This window comes from Diprion similis, chromosome 2 (genome assembly GCF_021155765.1).
Source record: "Diprion similis isolate iyDipSimi1 chromosome 2, iyDipSimi1.1, whole genome shotgun sequence".
NCBI classification, from domain to species: domain Eukaryota; kingdom Metazoa; phylum Arthropoda; class Insecta; order Hymenoptera; family Diprionidae; genus Diprion; species Diprion similis.
In genome coordinates, this window is record NC_060106.1 from 4,532,512 (window position 1) to 4,550,870 (window position 18,359).

General features: G+C 38.8%; 1 protein-coding gene across 4 annotated transcripts in view; it reads right to left on the reverse strand.

Moving 5' to 3' along the window:
- Nucleotides 1-18,359, reverse strand: part of LOC124416619 (stress-activated protein kinase JNK) — a 103,429-nt gene that overhangs the window by 83,836 nt on the left and 1,234 nt on the right. The window lies entirely within an intron of this gene.

Here is an 18,359-nt window from a genome sequence, read left to right on the forward strand (position 1 = left end):
TATTACTCTTCGGATTTGTTATTACACGTTGCTGGATACTCAACGAAATTAAAAGTTTCGTTGCAAATTAACGTAGACTGAATTTAAATATATATATATATATATATATGCGAAAGTATAACTTGAACGGCAGAGGTTATTGCGAGAATCGACCATAAACCGCGAATGACTGAAGTGAAAAAGTGTAAGTACGTTATGATTATTATTATCGTTATTATTATTAGAACTTTATTGTTGCTGGGAGGAGAACGGCTTCGTAATATAATCGCTCTGGAGGGGGGGGGGGGGGGGGGGCTTGTTATTATACGTTTTGAATTCGAACTATAATTGAAACTCAATCTCAATATACAGTATCTCCATATTTTCTTTCTTAAATATCTTTGTCTTCAGAATTACTCAGTCAATTTTCAGCCAGAATCATTGAAAAATTTAGTTATTTCCGATTTATTGAGTAGAATGATCAGTTTTCCGGTATTTCGCAGATTTACGTGTTTTTTTTTTCATATTCGATTATTTTACTAGGTAATGATCGCTAATTTGCCTTGAAATACAATAGTTAAGGAGTATCCCAAATTTTTTACAAGTTATTTGAATCAATAGCTACGTTTTTACGCAATGATTTTTTATGTGAAGACACCAGTGACTGTTATACACAGAATATGTGCAGCGTAAGGGTTAATCAAATTGAGTATAAGCAAGAATTTGAAACAATTACATCGTTTCAAAATCAAATCAAATTAATGGACAGACTCACGCCATGCTAGGCGAGATCTTTCTGGAGGCCGATGACATCCGGTCAGCCGGAAAAATATTCCAGAGGTGTCTCTCCGCCCCTTTCGAACGACATAGACGCTTTCAGACGACTGATTTATGGTCGCTGCGAGTGAAAGAGAGAAAAGAGAAGAAAGAAAAAGAGGGAGAGAGAGAGAGGGAGTTTCATCCAGAGTCCTGAGTCGATGGTTCGTTGCCAGGAAACTTTGCCACGCCACGCAAGTGACCCGCTGAGAATAATAAAGAAAATTGGTGGTAGCTCGACAACTTTGAGTAAGTTGTGGTGGTGGTACACCATGATTCGGTGAGTAGATGTTTTTGCCACGATAAGTCGATCATTATTCGCGATCCAAATTTTTTTTCTCTTCGATGCCCACTGAAACTGATTTACTGAGAAGTTTTCGCTCGTAACCTGATCCCCCATCGGCATGCACTAAAAAGAATCGGACATTTTTCCCAATGAAAATTCAATCGGTTGTCCGGTGTTCGAGGTTGACAGGCATACCCACCTTATTACAATAAATCATTTTGTATTATCCAATTAATTCCAGATTTCGAAATGGAACACGTGAGGTTCAACCGGCAAGATTCGAACCAACTGCTGTTCCAATTGATATGCGCCAGATTTGCAGTAAGAAGAGCAAATATCAATGCCAGGCGCAGGTAATTGGCAACGATAATCGAGCCACTATCCGCGAACGGGATAGACACGAGTAACTCAATTGCTCTAAAGCTTCTCAAATATACGCCGCTAATTTACCCGCCACTGATGATCGTTTAGGCTCTGCATCGCTTTGCTATCTACTTGATATGCCGTGTATAGAAAGTAAATAGACTCGGCGAGATGCTTCAAACGTAATTTCCAACGACTCTTGAGATCCTAGGATATAGCTATACTACGTTTAATCCACTAAACGCGTCGTATTTTCGTGTTTCACCAGCTTTGGGTGAAGCAGGATTTCATCCTTATAGACGATCATAAAATACAGAATGTAAATGCATTAGAAGTAACGTTTTCACCCCAGAAAAATATCGGAACAATGGCTAAACGCTCAATTAATATGTTGATCGTTGCTGAAACGATATTTATCAGAATATAGTCCGACTTTGAAACGTACGTTAAAATTGGAAAATTTTGTACGAAATCAGCGCTGTGAGAACCAACCAGGATACAAATGCGAGGGGGGGGGGGGGGGGGGGACTAGTCTGATGTGCGTGAATTGCTGGCACAGCCGCGATATTAACGGGCAAAGTTTGGGTTGAAAGTTTTAAAGCTGATATTGGCCAAGGCGCATGATGCATTGCCTGCACTACTTGCTTTCAGCAGCTTCATTCCTTCGCCCCCTGCTAAGTCAGGGGCACGAAAAGCAAGCAGAGTCGACGAACGGATATTGGATGATCATGATTTATTACAGTGCTGAGCTGGAGAGACGAGGGGAATCGGATCCCGATTCATTTGCACTTAAGTCGACTGATATTTCATGTTTACTAGACTGCGGAGCGACGTTTCTACCGATAAAAGATGAAAGCTGTCTTCTGCTCGACTGAAGCTCCGAGAGTTCCGTTTGAGTTTACAGAAACGGTTCTTTGATAGGTAGATGTTTATAAATGTTTTGTTCGATGATTCAATCCGTGGATCGGAAATCACCGAGTATAAAGCCGGGATCAAAATGTAATTAAGAATCGTAGGTGGTACTTCAGGAGTGAAATTAAGAAAAAACGGACGGATTTTGAAGAGGCTTGTTTATCTTAGCAAGCTAATAGGCTTACGTCTTCTCGAGGCGTTATACCGAGTTGAAAGATAAAAATCTCCTCTAGTCTATTATTGAAAGGCAAAGAGGTTACTTTTCTACTCGTCGTAGATAAATAAACTCACGGATATAATACATACGACGGATCTTACAAAAAGCTGTTAAGGTGTTGACGGTATGATCGCCAAGAGATAAATTTAATAATTTCAATTTCGTCAAGGCTACCATTGTCCTTGAAAACAAGAACCTTCGCTCTAATTGTACCTTCCGTTAGTCGGATTGAACTTGAAAACGAAATTCGGACGACGACCAACCTTCTGGGGGAGAACCTTGTTCCTTCGGGTTAGAGGTCGAGAAAAAAACTGGCATTAGGCCAACTAAAGGCATCCTTTTCTGCCCGCCTAGCAAGATACTAAATTAACGTTCCCAACTGAATCGTTCTCGCGTCAATGCGGAAGATCCTGTCTATGTGCCAAAAGTCGTCTCCAGAGGACAATACGCCTCAAAATTCACCCGCAATCGACAAGATAAAGAATAGTGACAAGATTTTTAACCAATCACTACATTCGCTGATTGATTAATTCGATTCATGCCAAGGTTGAGGCTCAGGTTAACGACAAGATATTGTCAACAATTACATCTTTTTTACATTGAGTGAAATTCGCCTTGTTTTATCGACTGCGAATGAGTAATGAGCTGCAAGTATTACGTATATATGTACATATAATATGTCCGACTAACCACTGATAAAGAAACAACGTCTATTTGGTAAAACCCGGTGATCAGATAACTTGTCTGCATCTGCCCACTTCCGTTTGATATTCAAATGTTTCTCGCAACAATCACGGCTCCTCATTCCGCTTTCTGTGCGACAATCAGCTCTGGTGCAAAGCGTTTTATTTTAACGTAATATACTTACGAAGATCCTCATCAGCTTGAATAGCCAAAATTGCTTCATAGCTCTAAAAATCTAGTATCTTAGCACTAATCCTACTGATGATGAAGTATTTGACAGTAGATTCATATCATGAAATGTTGACCTGAAGCTGACGCGATAATCGAGTTCAGGTCTTTGCTGCATAATCGTTTCACAGCTGCTTCGCAACCCCATCTATTAAGAATCCGGATAGTTTATGACGGCATGAAGGAAATTAGCCGAAACTCCGATGACACTTAGGCACCAATTCCAACTAAAGGTCTGGAAGCCTTGAAACTTGAAACCCTAGAGCCCTGCAGTGAGGGTTGAATATTTCAGAAGTATCAGAGTGGATACGGTTTCATGGGTGTCAGACGACAGTCGCTTCGTTGTAGTTTCTTGCCTTAAAGATCCGTAGAGCTTTCATCGTCGACGTAATAACTTGTTAATTGATGGACTAGTCACGAACGGCAAAGCATCGAAACTGTTGGAAATGACATTTTGATTTTATCACTGGTTAAAACAAACATAATCGAATATTCATAAATGAATGTATCGATGACCCTTTAAGTAATTACGACTTGAATTGATCGAAGAAGTTACCGATTCAAATCTTGACGGTTGATTTGACGCAGTTACTTGCATAACTGGGACAGTTGTGATTAAATTCCTCGCAGAAATACTTCAGAGTAGTTGGTCTTTTTATTGAACTCGCTTTTTAAACATGTCCTAAATTTCGTTCAGCGGTTTATTGAAATTACTTAACAACAAATTACAAGCTTAAGTTCGGAAAGCAGTTTCGTCGTAACCATTAAAGCGATAATCAACTCCAACGAGGTTTTTGAAAATTGAAATACTTGTATCACCGGCAGTCTTAGGAAATCGCAACATAGATTTGAAGACCGCTTTGACTTCCAAGAGTTACAAATATGGCAATAAGTCCATCGCGCAAGCTTTACTTTTTCGACATCTCCTGCAGGATTTACTGCAACACGCACTGAAGTTCATAGGCCCTAAAAGGGTGTACAGATTTAATTTGGGAACGTGACGTTGTAACTGAGTTGATACACGGGCTGTGAGTAACAAACTTTACCGGTTCCAGTCAAAGTGGAATTCCGCTGAAGTGGTTCCGTATACCGTTCCGAAGCAGCGCTGTGCTCCGGGTTCAAATTTTGCGAAACTTTGAACCACTTGTGGCCCACTAAGAGTAGCAGATGTCCTACGTGCACAGAGGATTCTCAGAACTTGAACGTTATTGCCGGAAGGAAACGTGAATCCTTGAAACTTGACTACAGTCAAATACAGTTAGACACGAAGTTGGGATGTTTTTTCGACTTTTGGTACAGTTGATGATTCGTTTCAGAGTCCATATCGTTCACCTTCGAATTTCAGTCATTGAAGGAAACAGGATGCAGGTATAAAACAGTTTTTGCCTATTTTCATGATTTGATAGTAACGGATATGATGAGTACTGCCACATTTCAAACACGTCGTAGGTTAAATTGTTGGTAGTTTGATGGTAAAACGAAGATTCAATTATATAGCAAGTACTCAATCAACATGACAGCAGTTGCGGGATGCGTCAGTGGTACACGAATTATTTGCCTAACGAATCAATGTGCGTTGTCACTACTACAAAGGAACCTCATTCATTATGGAACAAAGAGTGCGTAGGTACTTGACTTGAAATAAGGGACAATTTTTTAGACGGCAATTTCAGGCAAATTTATGCCGACGATATTCAACATCCAAAATTGATGTCCTCATTACAACCGTTCAACGGCCAACTGCTTTCAATCTTTCATCCAGAATTGGAAGCACTTGTCACTAATAACCTCGTTGAAATAATATATTTCGAATAAGACCAAGAATAAAATAAGCAATAATATCTTTGGGTCTATGGTAATTGACTGGAAAATGAATATTACCGTGGTCAGCAGAATCGGGTGATCAAGTTTCGACATTTCCTTTCATCGGATTCATTGAGCTAAGTTGTTTTTAATATTCAAAGTTTTCAACTAAAATATGATCAATTACGGATTCTCCATTACCAGTTAAACTTTGAAAGTCGTTTAAAGTATGACGTCACAAATTGATTAAGAAATCAATGTTGTTTGTTCAATTTTGCGACAATTGACGTCGCGGAAGATATCTGACGTTGATAATACTTGAGTATACTTTAAAGAACGAAATACCATTTGAATCAAGCTGAGGAACTTCATGGTCAAAATTGTATTAGAATAACGGACTTCAAACGCAACCTGATGTCGTAATTTGACAACTCTTTTACAAATACAGTAAATATTTGTAAAATTTACAATAATTTTTAACTTTGTAGGACTTCCGTCTGGTTGTGATTCTGTGTACTTTGCCCTCGGCAGAAATATCCGTGAGTTTTATAAACCGTGTTTCAAAAGCTCTTCTAAGTAATTGCAAAAATGTGCATGGCAAGAAAATTACCCCGGTTTCTTATCTACTAGAGCAAGCGCTTGTAAGCCACAGCAAATGCGATGATAAAACGGTTCGGTGGTTTAGCGGTTCATCCAAACATAGAGAGGATTCCACGGCAGGGTTTTTGCATCTCTATCGCAGAACCTCGCGAATTATTATCACTGAACGCGCGGATAGTAATTTTGAAAAGAAAAAGTAAAATTAATAACATCACTGTGCCAATAACCAATTCAATAAGCGCTTGTAATCACTTGAGGCGAGATACGTAAAATAAAACTCCCGTCATTTTTTAACGTCCAATTTTACAGATGCGAAACACGCATGTGAACTTCTGCCAGAGTAGGTATAAGTAAAATTTTCAGAGCAACCCCTCCGTAAAATTCAGCCGAGAATTTTCACCCGAAGAATAAGGAAAGTGTTCCAGTTCAAAACTTCTCGCTGTACCAAGGAAGTTGGGTAATAATTTAAAAAAACGCCGAATTATCACAAGCGCCAACCCTCGAGCAGCAACCCAGGCGGCTAACCGAGTCCACGCTGTCTGCTTGGTTCCACGGATGTCGGCGTATCTCTCCTCCGGGTTTATGACTGAACTTGCGAAAGATATAAAGTAATAGGTACAAGAGGGTTGGAGAAAGGCGGTTCTCACGACGCGAGAGCTGCTTACGCAACGGGGAAAGGATGAATCCCTCTTGCATCGTTCTGCTTTTACCACTTCCGCCAGCGGCTATCAATTTATTTTATCTTATCAAAGATCACTGCGAGAAATTTCTCAGGATGAAGAAAAAAAACGAATGTTGCACAAACTGCGTCGTTAGGGGAATTTTTAATATGGTACTTACACAGACATAGTTAATATAGAATCAATTTAATCTTTTTTTGCGACGTTATTTAAACTCGAGAGTCAGTATAGCGATGGATTCTTAAGTGCGATGTGATTTTTTAGTAACAATCCCCTTTCATGGGACAAAGCAGCCATGAAGGGAGAACCTTTTTTCGCTACTTTCGGCTGACAGATTTGGCGACCAAATGTGCAATCATAAAACACAATTCCCTCTGGCATTATTCTTACAACCACGTCTATGGGACTTTCCACAATTCCTTCTTCAATTGTTCTTATCCACATACCCTTTCCATGACGCGTTTCTGATACGCGTTTTTTTAACCAATCCGAAAAATCCATCAATTCTCGAAATCCACCAACCAATAGAAATGACCGAACTCATACACTCCTCCACCTTTGAAATTCTTCAAATCGTCAACTCCAATTGTCTTGCGTTTGAATTACAACTAATATTCAAATTATTACACATTATTCGAACAAATGTAAAGAACTTGGTAAAATTAAGCGCGACTCTAGAATTCGTTGTAAAAATATTGTCAAGTTTAAACAATGACGGTTGTTTGTAGTATTTGTCATAAACAAGTGCAGCGATCTATTGCAAAGTCTGAAAAATTATTACAAAACAGCAAACATCAGACCATTTTGCTTCTCTGGGATGTTTTCGAAACTTTTTTATTAATTCACGTCATGCTTGAGGCGTTACAAATTCAACAACAAGAAATAGCGACACTGTATTGCATAAATATAAATAATATCGCATAAATAAAAATGTTGTTAAAAGGTGAAACAAAAAGAAGTTAATGTAGTCCAAATATTTAAGTACCGACACTAAGAAACTCTGAATGTGAAATTTGGAATGCTTCGAGCAGTAAAATTCCGTCGATACAAAAATCAATGTATTTCTTAGATTTATTCTTCATTTATTCTTCTCTGCAAGCCTCACTATACAAAACTAGTGAATTTTCGTTTAACTAAAGTAAAATCGCGATATTCCTGCGATTTGGAATGAATTTGCAGCCATTTCAGCAACTAAGCAAAAAATAATTTTAATTACACGTGTGGTTTCGAGTACGTACCTATAATAAACTTGATTGTTGTTCAAATTTCAGGCCACGACACAAAAAGTGCCTACAAACGATTGACAATTAGGTTGTTCGCTCACCTGGAACAGAGGGAAAAACATAAAAAAAAAGTTATTACAGAGAACAGGGGAAGAGCTGGACGAGGAGAAAACTCGTATCGATTAAAACTTAGCTTAGAGTTAATTCCAGGTCGTGGAATAAATCGCGGTACATTGATACGGGGGGAGGAAAGAGAAAGAAAGAGAAAGAAAGTAAAAGAGTTTGGATTTATTTCTTCAACTGCGATGGTTCAACGATCGAACGGCGGAAGCGCCGCTGGCAGACTTTTTTGAGTGTAAACTTTTATTTTCAAAAAGATAAAAATAAAATTCGCAGGTCCATTACGCAGCGGCATTCATGCAAGGGATCCAAATGTTTAATTCACTGTCCTCCGGGTATCTAGATATCCCCAAAAAGCACCCCAGGTACTAAAACCTTGCGCCAAGTTCTTTGAAATACAAGAACAATTTACTTTGCAACTTTGAAACCACTAAATTAAGGAACCACTTGGTGGAAAATGACCAACGATTAAAAATGATTTTCAATATTAAAAGATGAAGTACAGCTCGAATTCAGTGATTTCCAAAGATTTTCAATTTATTCCTCTAGATGATGGCCTTCAATCCTGAGACTGGCTATTCCGAATTTGAAAAAAGTCAAGCTATCCACGCACGCGTCGTCATGTCGATTTTTTTCATTCGAAAGTCTTAGTATCCAACTTTTTTTCTTCCAACATTCTGGGCGCGAGACTCCACTGAGTCTCTTGATAACACACGTATATATATATATATATATATATCTCACGCTATAGATATACAATGTTCGCACAGCAAACAATCAAAGAACAACGTCGTAGAATTTTACGATGCGATCCTTTGTCGCTGGAGATATTCTTCGGCGTGTGTAAGAAGAAGAAGAAAAAAAAAATGAAAAAGAAGTGGAATAAACACCAAGGAAGCTCCACGACGAATCGAAAGAAGGCGCAATTTCACGCACACGTTTTATCGAGCCAGTTTCCTTTCGTAGAGAAAAATCCCACTACTTCCGGGATCTGAAGTTAACCGTATAATATAGTTACGCAACAGTATTCGCGATCTTAGATTGAAGGGAGAGAAAAAAAATAGCCAGAAAAAACTCCCCCAGCTAATAATTTTTACCACCCACGCGCAAAAGCTGGAGGGAAGAATTTTTTCAAAAAGCATTAGTTTATTCGTTTCAAACTGAAATCGCACGTCGATTACGAGAGTTTCTTCCAGGGTTGAGTTCCGTTAAGAAATTTTCCACAGCGGTGTCGAAATGTCCCTACCATTGGTCCTCGTATAGCGGAAATCAGCGTAGCAAACCGCACGCGAGACTCCAACCAAGTCTCGAACTTCAAACCCTGGCTAAGCACGAACGCGGCACAAGGTATAACGTAGAAATGTAGGCACAGAACCGAATTTAGACAAGAACCGTGCGGAACTCCGAAGGGGCGGGGCGGCGCCGTTGCTGCTATAAATCAAATGGCCACCCCAATTTTCCGTTACCACTATACACGTTGCCCTGTTCTGATCCACCCCGATATACGACAACCTTTCTCGCGCCACTCGAACGGCCGTTTTTCATTCTATTTTTCAACGTCTTACATTGCTGTTATTTTCAGCAAGACTATAACTTTTGCAAGTATATTTCAAATCATAGCAGGTTCCATAAATTTTTTTTTTTTTTTTTTTTTTTTTTTTTTTGGCGACACGACAATTCTTATCGCGCAGAAAAGCGAGTTGGGTGTATGAAAATAATATTCAAAATTTGACTAATCAATTTCGTTACACAATTTTCTCACAGCAAGTAAAAAGTTTTCTTGTGAAATTGCGAAGAACGGGATTTTCAGTGACGACGAAGGCTGTATAATAATAGCTGAGGAAGGCGTCGCGGATAAAATGTGTACGTATAAAAAATTATGCCAATTCTTGAAGCGAGCTAAGCATAAAAAACTGACTGCGATTTTTCGGGTGTAATTACCAGCACGATTTACTCCTGGCGCAAACTATCCGTTCAAGTTAGCGATCGTGACCGAAAGTTTTCGACTCGCAGGTGACAGGATGCCGGGTATATATAAGCGTAATATATCGCGAAATTGTGCCTCGATTCTGGGGGTTAGCGTTTGGCGGTCATGTGGATGAATATCTTAATGTGAATCTGCGTGATTTCCGGCCGCTGAGAAACTGAGAAATTGAACGCGATAATGCGGGCCAAGTTGACCGGCTTATTCCCTTGTCACACGAAATATCTAACTAGCAAGAAATTTCGTTTTCGAGGCATGGAATACGGGTGAAATATGTCTACCGAAAATTTGACTAAAAATCAATTCTACTAAAACAACTTAACTAAAATCAATTCGACTAACAATGAGTTTTAAAGAATTTGAAAAATACTCCCAATTGATAAGATATTTTTTGTTTAATCACGTGTATTTCGATCTAATGATTAGTCCAGCCAGATATATAAAAAATCGTGGATACATCAATCATAGGAATTTTATAAAAAGTTCAAAAAAACGAAGCTTTTAGAGGAAGCAAAAGAGAAACTTGTGTTTCACCCAAAATTTTGTTATAAAACTAATTTTTAGTCGAATTGATTTTAGTAACGTTGTTTTAGTCGAATTGTTCTATTCTAATTTTCCGCAAAGCGTTAAATATGCAGGCTTTTCAACTGCTACACTTGAATCAGAACAGAATGTTCCAAATTACCCGTCAATAGCCCCAATCAAGTTGGCTGGAATTACACCGCGGTATAAAATAAATTAATATGCATAATTAATTGCTCATCGCGTTATAGAAACTCAACTAATTTCCCTGTATTTTGTCCCTCATTACACTGCCGTAGTTACATGTATATACATCAGCCAAGAATTTCTGTTCGTTCAATCTGGTCGGGAATATCGAACCAGCACCCCCCCCCCCCCCCCCCCCCCCCCCCATCACGAACTTTATCTGTTTTGGGTGAATTCTGCTTCGGCACGCGCCGTGCTTATTATTCTATTATTGCAAGAGCAAATTGCCTTCGATGATTCACATACACGAGCCTTGACCATGTTCAAATAATTGTTTATGTTTACTCGGTTATCCTGTTTTGGTTTTAAACCGCTCGATGGACTCGAACGCCAAGGTAAGTCGGCTCTTCATTAAGTAACGCATCGCACTAAAAATCGAGACTCAAATTTGATGAACCGAAAGGATTAGTCACAAATTTAGAGCAAACCTTGGTAGAAGCAGAAGCTAATATTATACGTATCATCTCGAAGGAGAATAAAATCTAATTGTAAGTGTCACTGGTTATTCTGATGAATTACATTACGGCTAGTCTTGTAACACGTAAAACTACACAATTAATCTTCGCATCTAACGTATAAGATTTCTGGTCTGCCGTAGATTCGTAATTCAATTTCGGCTAAAAATTTTACGATGTTTGTTATTATTGATGGTGAATATCTATCTTTTCTACCGAAAAACTGTACAACATCAGTATGAATACATGCATTTGCATGCTGCCGAAACAAAACTAATCCAGTCCATAGTAAATGTGAAGAAATACGAGAATCAGAGTAGAAAGAAGTCTGACGAGGGGTGCTTTATTGTGGCTTACTCGCAATGATTAACAACGAAGATTTAAAATTTTACCTAAATGGTTTTAACAAATGCTGGACATTTTTTTATTCCCATTGTTAGTATCGACACATTTTATAACGACCGTTTTTGTGCAGCACAAGCGGTAATCAATAGAAGTACTTTGCAAATTCTGCATGCATATGTATTCATACAAAACAGAATAAATGTGTTCATATTGTTATAGACCGAAGCATAGGTGTTTATATATATATAAACACACATGTATTTCGCTCGTGAGTTTTGTACAAATATTTGTAAGAAATTGTTACAGTTTGGCACATGGTTGGTATTCGCTCTTCGTAGAATCGGAATTTGGGGTATTGACGTGTCAATGAATCACCAGAATCGTATTCGTCATTCCACGATGCTGCTATATTTATAAACTTGGATACAAAAATATAAGAGAAATCGTTCCTGGCGTCGACCTTTGCCAATACGGCCATGGAATACCTGAAAAGTTGACCAAAGTTTTTTTCGCATCTTTCTTCACGAAGCCTTTTGCGTCATTGGCGTAAAAGACTAATTACTTGAAATTCATTAGAAAATTAATGACAAGCATACAATTTATTGTTACACTGGTGCAGTAATCAGCTCCTGGATTTTAACTCATTACGAAACAATTATGCCTGTAAAGAAATAAAAATCAATGACAAAAAGTCCTGGGCAGAGGTGGATACGCGATAAAGTGAATGGAGTCAGCGTATAAGCGAAGCATTCCTGAAGCTAACGGTCAGACAATCGAGTAGTGTGTAAACATAATCTCTAAAATTTGTTGACAGGATAGTTTCTGAATCACAAATGTAAATAAATTTCGTCTGCATTTGCCGTTGTGAAAATAAACAACAGCTGTACAGACGAGTAATTAAAATAATTTGAAAAAATTCTTGCAAGTTTTTTAGGTGTCGTACTAACGTAGAAAAAATCTTTGGTGAAATTAAAAAACGTCATGGTCAACCGTTTAATAAATTTTTGTGGTGACGAAAATTACCCGGGGAGTTAAAAATGATTTGATACTGCGGTTTTGCACATCTGTTATCAAAGGCGTAGATATATCATTCTTAACTGCAGTCAATTGCGTAATAATTTCGCAAAATACGTAACCGCACTTCAAATGTATAATTTCAAATTATTCTAGACCGTTCAACGATGCTTGAATAAGGAAATAAGCATCTTAGATGAAACTTGTTTGACCGTCACGCACTCATTGGACACAGTTTATATAACTTAGAATAAACGGAACGTGGATTATTTTTGACGAAAAAATCTATCGGAACTGTATTCGTGAACGAGTTGTGTTAAGCATCTTATGATCCTCTGCGATGGGATCGACAAGCATAACGTTATTATCGCTTTAATTACTCGGTAATTAGGATGCACGGCAATTCAAGGATTACAATAATGATATCATAAATACGACGATTAACTGTATCGATCCTATACACCTCAAAATGATCTATAATCACAATGGATAAACACCTCAGTCTAAGTTCCGCTTAAAAATGGTCAGCGCAATTAATTCATTGACATTTTACATATATGGCATTCCGTAATAGTTTAGAACAATAATTCGTCTTCCAGAATTTGTAATTTTACGAAAGGTGCAAGTGAAGTAGATTGCGAGAAGATAATTAGTAATGCAAGCAGGAGATTTCCCGACCATTCCACCAGCGTCGTGAAGCGTGGATATTACTACGAGAGATTGTAGTTGTAGTTCTCGTTTCTCACAGGATTAATAGACCGAAGTTCTCGAACCCGAAGAATCGCGGTGTAGGCAAAACGTCTAGATGAGATATCTCCAGATGGGGTCAGCGCTGCGTCCAACTCCTGACCAGAGAGGCAAGGATTATTAAATTTAATACGGCCAATTAGTCTGGACCACCAACTAAACCAAGAGACTAATATCCGTGGAGCTGCATTTCCGAGGCTTTTCAACAGCGCGAACCGGACTTTGGACAAGCCAATGCTGGACTAGACGTAGCACCGGTTTTGCTGAACTAATGATTCTAGTATATCATACCTTATGTCAATTAATAACAGTGAAAGCTGCTGCAATTTATACGGCGCGTCGCCAAGTTTGCAGAGATGATTTGAAACTATGTCGCGAATCTGTGATTTGTACATACTTATCGTCCTCCTCTGTTCGTAGCTCATATGCATACTAAATGTAGCGCATGATACATGAAACAATGTAACGCTGTTGATGAGTAAATCACCGAATTGACGGTAGCAAACTACATAATAGAACGTCATATTTTTACTTATCTTTAATATAATTACTGCTACCACTGTTTCAGTTTTGCTCCTCAAAATCCGCAGATTTAGCAAGGCGAGCTCGTAAGTTTTAAAAACTTCCCACAAAAATCTAGAACGAATTAAGGTCCATTGACTTCGGAAAATTCTGTTGTTTTTATAAAGTCATATTTAATAAGTTCGATATTCGGTAAAGAGTTGCTAATTTGCAACTTCAGGGTTTTCTGTGACTCGATAAAACGTGATGAAGCGAAATATATGGATATTTTGCAAAGTTAACAAGATCATAGTCATTCTATAAAATGTATATGAGATAGTGATTTTTTGTCTCATTTCTTCGCTACGTGCACCTTATCAGCTTTAACTCTTTCAGTCACGGTGAGATACTCATGCAGCGTCCTACTTTAAAAATTTCCATGTCCTATCCTTATCACAGTTTATATATATATGCAATTTGAAACAATCTTTGTTACTTCGTACGACTATCAAAATATGTAAAAAATATAATTCTCGGCCAGAACTATCAAATTTTTATAATTTTTTACATTTTACATCCGCTAGATTAGATTCGCTATCCTGTATAATTAGATATGATCGAATTCTGACTTCAGATTCGTGATCAGGGCGTCGGAAAAAGCCACGAGTAACAAAATTCAGGCCAAAATATTGATTGTAAAAACATGCGACTGAAAGTGTTAACCTTGCGTTCTTGAACCTCCACCACGCTGAACACCCTCTAGTTCTAAAGTTATCCATGTTTACTAGGGTGGCGCAGAAAAACCGACTATTTTTTTTTTTTTTCGAGTCTCGTGTGACAAAATGTTAGTTTTTGATGCTTTAAGAACCTTTAGTTTTAAGTTAACTTTAGTTTTAAGTATAATTTTATATACAAAAAAAAAAATAAATAAAAAAAAAAGTTTCCAAAAGTTTCAGTTCAAAATTTGAATTTTGAAAGATCGCTCATAATTTTTCTACAATTTTTTGGTGCATTTCTTTAGATCTTTTCGAGCGACCTTTTAATATTCATATTAAAATTTCATAAATTTTTTTTCTCTAATTAAGTAAGAAAGATTCGATAACAATACACCACGACATGAATTAAAAATCAAACAAAATACTGAAAATATAGTTTTTGTAATTTGGAGCGACCTCATAAAATTTTTTTTTTGGGCCTGTCCTTTGGAGTGGGCTCTTAAAACATGAAAAACTAACATTTCGTCACACGAGACTCTGAAATAATAAAAAAAAAAAAAATATTCGGTTTTTTGCACCACCCTAATGTTCACGTTCGCTCGATTCAATAACGGAGATAAAAAGAGGAAAGAAGCTCCACGATTTGCACATGCTCGTAAAAATGTACGAATATTGGTATGGTAATCGAATTGAAGTATCGGGATCTCGGTTCAGCGATCGCGATAGGTGCTGTTGGACGTGACAACCTTCGTTGAACACACAGCTGTAATCGCATGGATCCAAAAGCCGGCGAGAACTAGCTGCTGTTCGTGTATGGCAGGATCGATATCGAGCGACTCGCAGTGACAGGGTTTGAGACTAACTGTGGTTCGGTCGTCAGGCAGGCGAAGGCGAGCAGGCGGCATGGCAGCCAGCCCAGAGCCCAGCGTGCTTGCTCTTTCCGCAAACGAAGGGTGTTCCTGGCTTGTGTGGTAACCGAGTAGAAAAATCAATAGGTAGGTATGTGTGTTAGTGTTATTTCATGCCGCCATCTGCCGCTGCTGCCTCCTCGTGCGCTACGTGGAATCCCAGCTATGGTTGTCAGTTCGGAACTGCGATGAGGTGTTTCTTTCGCAAAATAATGGAGAACGAGTTGCGATCCTGACACGCAACTTCGTAGGTTCGTGATTAGTTTGGTAAAGGGGAACCGTATGGTAAGAAACATCGTAATTGGTGAGTTAGCAATGTTAATAACAATTTCAGGTCCGTTTATAGTGTTAGGACTAAACAATTTCTCTACGAGATAATGAATCTGAATCAAGTCTACCGGAAAATCGAAGAAAAAGGAAATCAAAGTTTTGAATTCGTGGTTAATCGATTTCGTTACAGAGATATTCGATAAGTAGAGAAGTAAAAGCTTGCCTGATGATTTGTAGACTTGTAAAATCCTTTGTCGAGTTGTCTGAAAAACGTGTTCAGATTGAAAAGATGATTTAGATCAGATGCGAGATTATTGAAATTGGTTGGATGGAATAAAATAAAGAAATAAAAACAATTGGTAATCTCAAAGGTCAGCAGATTTGATTGGCTCCGCGTCGATCGACGCTACCATTGTCCGTGTTCACTAGCCCTCTATGAGCTTTCGTCGACAGTAAAAAAGCGGAAATCGATATTGTTATGATTGGAGGGATGGCAAACGACACCCAACAGAAAGGAGAGGAGACTCGAGCTATTCCTATACACGCGCGATCGAGAATTTCAGCGGAAAAATAAGACGGCATCGGATACGAAGAGATTCACTCCAAAGACTAATTCGCTTTTCTCTTGAATCTGAAGAGTCGCAAAGACACGTGTCGCAAAAACGCGCAACGTGGATAAAAATTTATTGAGTTTTCAAGAAAAATATACAAAAATGAACAACGCATTGTGATAATAGGTTTTTCATTCGTTTTACACGTATCCACAAAATCTTCGTTTAAATTTCATTTCACCATAGTCGGATTCCTCGAAGAGGTTCGGATCTTTGAACACTTAACGCGATTAAGCTGCACTAGAATATACACAGTATCTACTGAAATCGAGAATTTAGTTTCCAAGATAATTAATTAAAAAATTATTAGACGTTGATTGCATGGTCCGTCATCTACCAAAATTTAACGCATTCAAGGCCAAGTATTACGAATGAAATGTCACAGTTTTCAATAAAAAAAAATCTATCAGGTCAATTTTTCCAGGGTAGATCAAAATGTTGAATGACTTTTCCAGGACTTGAAGAGAAATTATTATCATTTTCGAAGAAATTTCAGGATTTAACGATATTTAAGAAGCATTAGACACGCTGAATATATGTACTGGTGAGAGATTGGGGAATGACACGCGTTTCAAAACGTCATCTACCTGATAGGCTTGATAGAGAGTGAGGGAGAGAGAGAGAGAGAGAGAGAGAGCGGAAGGGACTTATCCTTCGAGAGGACAATGCCCTTAGCTACCCTTCGCTTCAGCCTCCACGAATCCCCTCAGACTGTCAATGCCGCCCCTACGTCGCCGACGGCGCCCAAGGTTCTGCTGACATTTTGGTCACGTGACACCTCGCCGGGGATGCGGTGGGCGAAAGGCGAAATATGGAAGGACGGAGACACGCCGTGCACTGTAAATTGAGAGAGAAGTTCGACGGCTTTCAAGGGAGAGACTGAGGCACATGAATAGTTGATTTCTCTCGTAGCTGTACAAATCACCTGCAACGAACTCGACTCCTGCAAATCATAATCATTATCGTCGTCAAGGGTGCTTTTCAGAAGCAGGTATAGGTGCGCGAATGCATCGTCTGCACTCTACCTGCGACTTGTTTTATAGACAGGAGTTCAAGGGTGTCTGTCTGCTCGATACAGTCTCTCACAAAATTTATTCCAAGAATTAGATTACGTGGAAACTTACGTTGTTGTTGAATCGTTGTTTGGAATATAAAATTACTTTCTTTAAAGATAATGGTTAGATAGATAAGTGCGTTAGAGCTGCAAGAGATATAGAAACTGAGTAAGATGGTTGCTAGGTGGTTAATAGTTGTAGTTTGGAAATTTAACCGGAAGCTTCGTGCCCCTTAATAAGTGAGGCAAACACGATATGCTAAAATGCCAACAGAGCCCACGCACGCTGAAAAGGGCTCCACAAGGTTCCAGGCGCACGTTCGTAACTTCAGGTTCAGGGTTCAGGGTTCAGGGTTCAGCAAACGCAGGAGTAATTGAATCGGTGCGGTGTTTATACAAAAGCAGATTATGTCACCCAACAACGAAACCCGGGATTAAAGGAACGGACATTTTTAGGGAGGGGTTAAATCGTGCGTGACTGCGTAACATTGTTCTCTCGGTAACACGAGAGAGAAAGAGAGAGAGGGAGTGTGAGAAAGAGAAGGATTTTTCTATTCACGTCAAACGAACCGATGGCGTCACTCGGATTCAAAAAATACCCATCGAGACACAGAAGCAAACTAGGCAGATTGGCACGGCGGAATCGACTATCTGCAATTCCGTAAAACAAGCACGTTGTGCAGACAAACATAGATATATACCGTGCAGGGGACAATTCTATCGATTTTGGACGATGTAGGTCGCGATCGTATTCATTCAATTTATTCAGGACGCGAAAACCGCGCCATGAACAAGAAACCTGATTCAAGACGGTTTGATAAAAGGGCGGGATGATGAGCTCATCAACTCTGTGCGGTCAGAAGCATCATTAAGCATGCGCTAAATCATCAATGAAGACACCGATAAACTGCCATAAGGATGCTACAGTATTACAGTGAATGCAATATCACGAATTGGTCATTTGCTGTTACGTTTTCACCGAGGCCTTGCAAGTTTGATTGAAGCATGGCCAAGACTTTCTAATCCTTTTACACTGTGCGATACTGCAGATAAAGTTAGTGGATTGTATGGATAC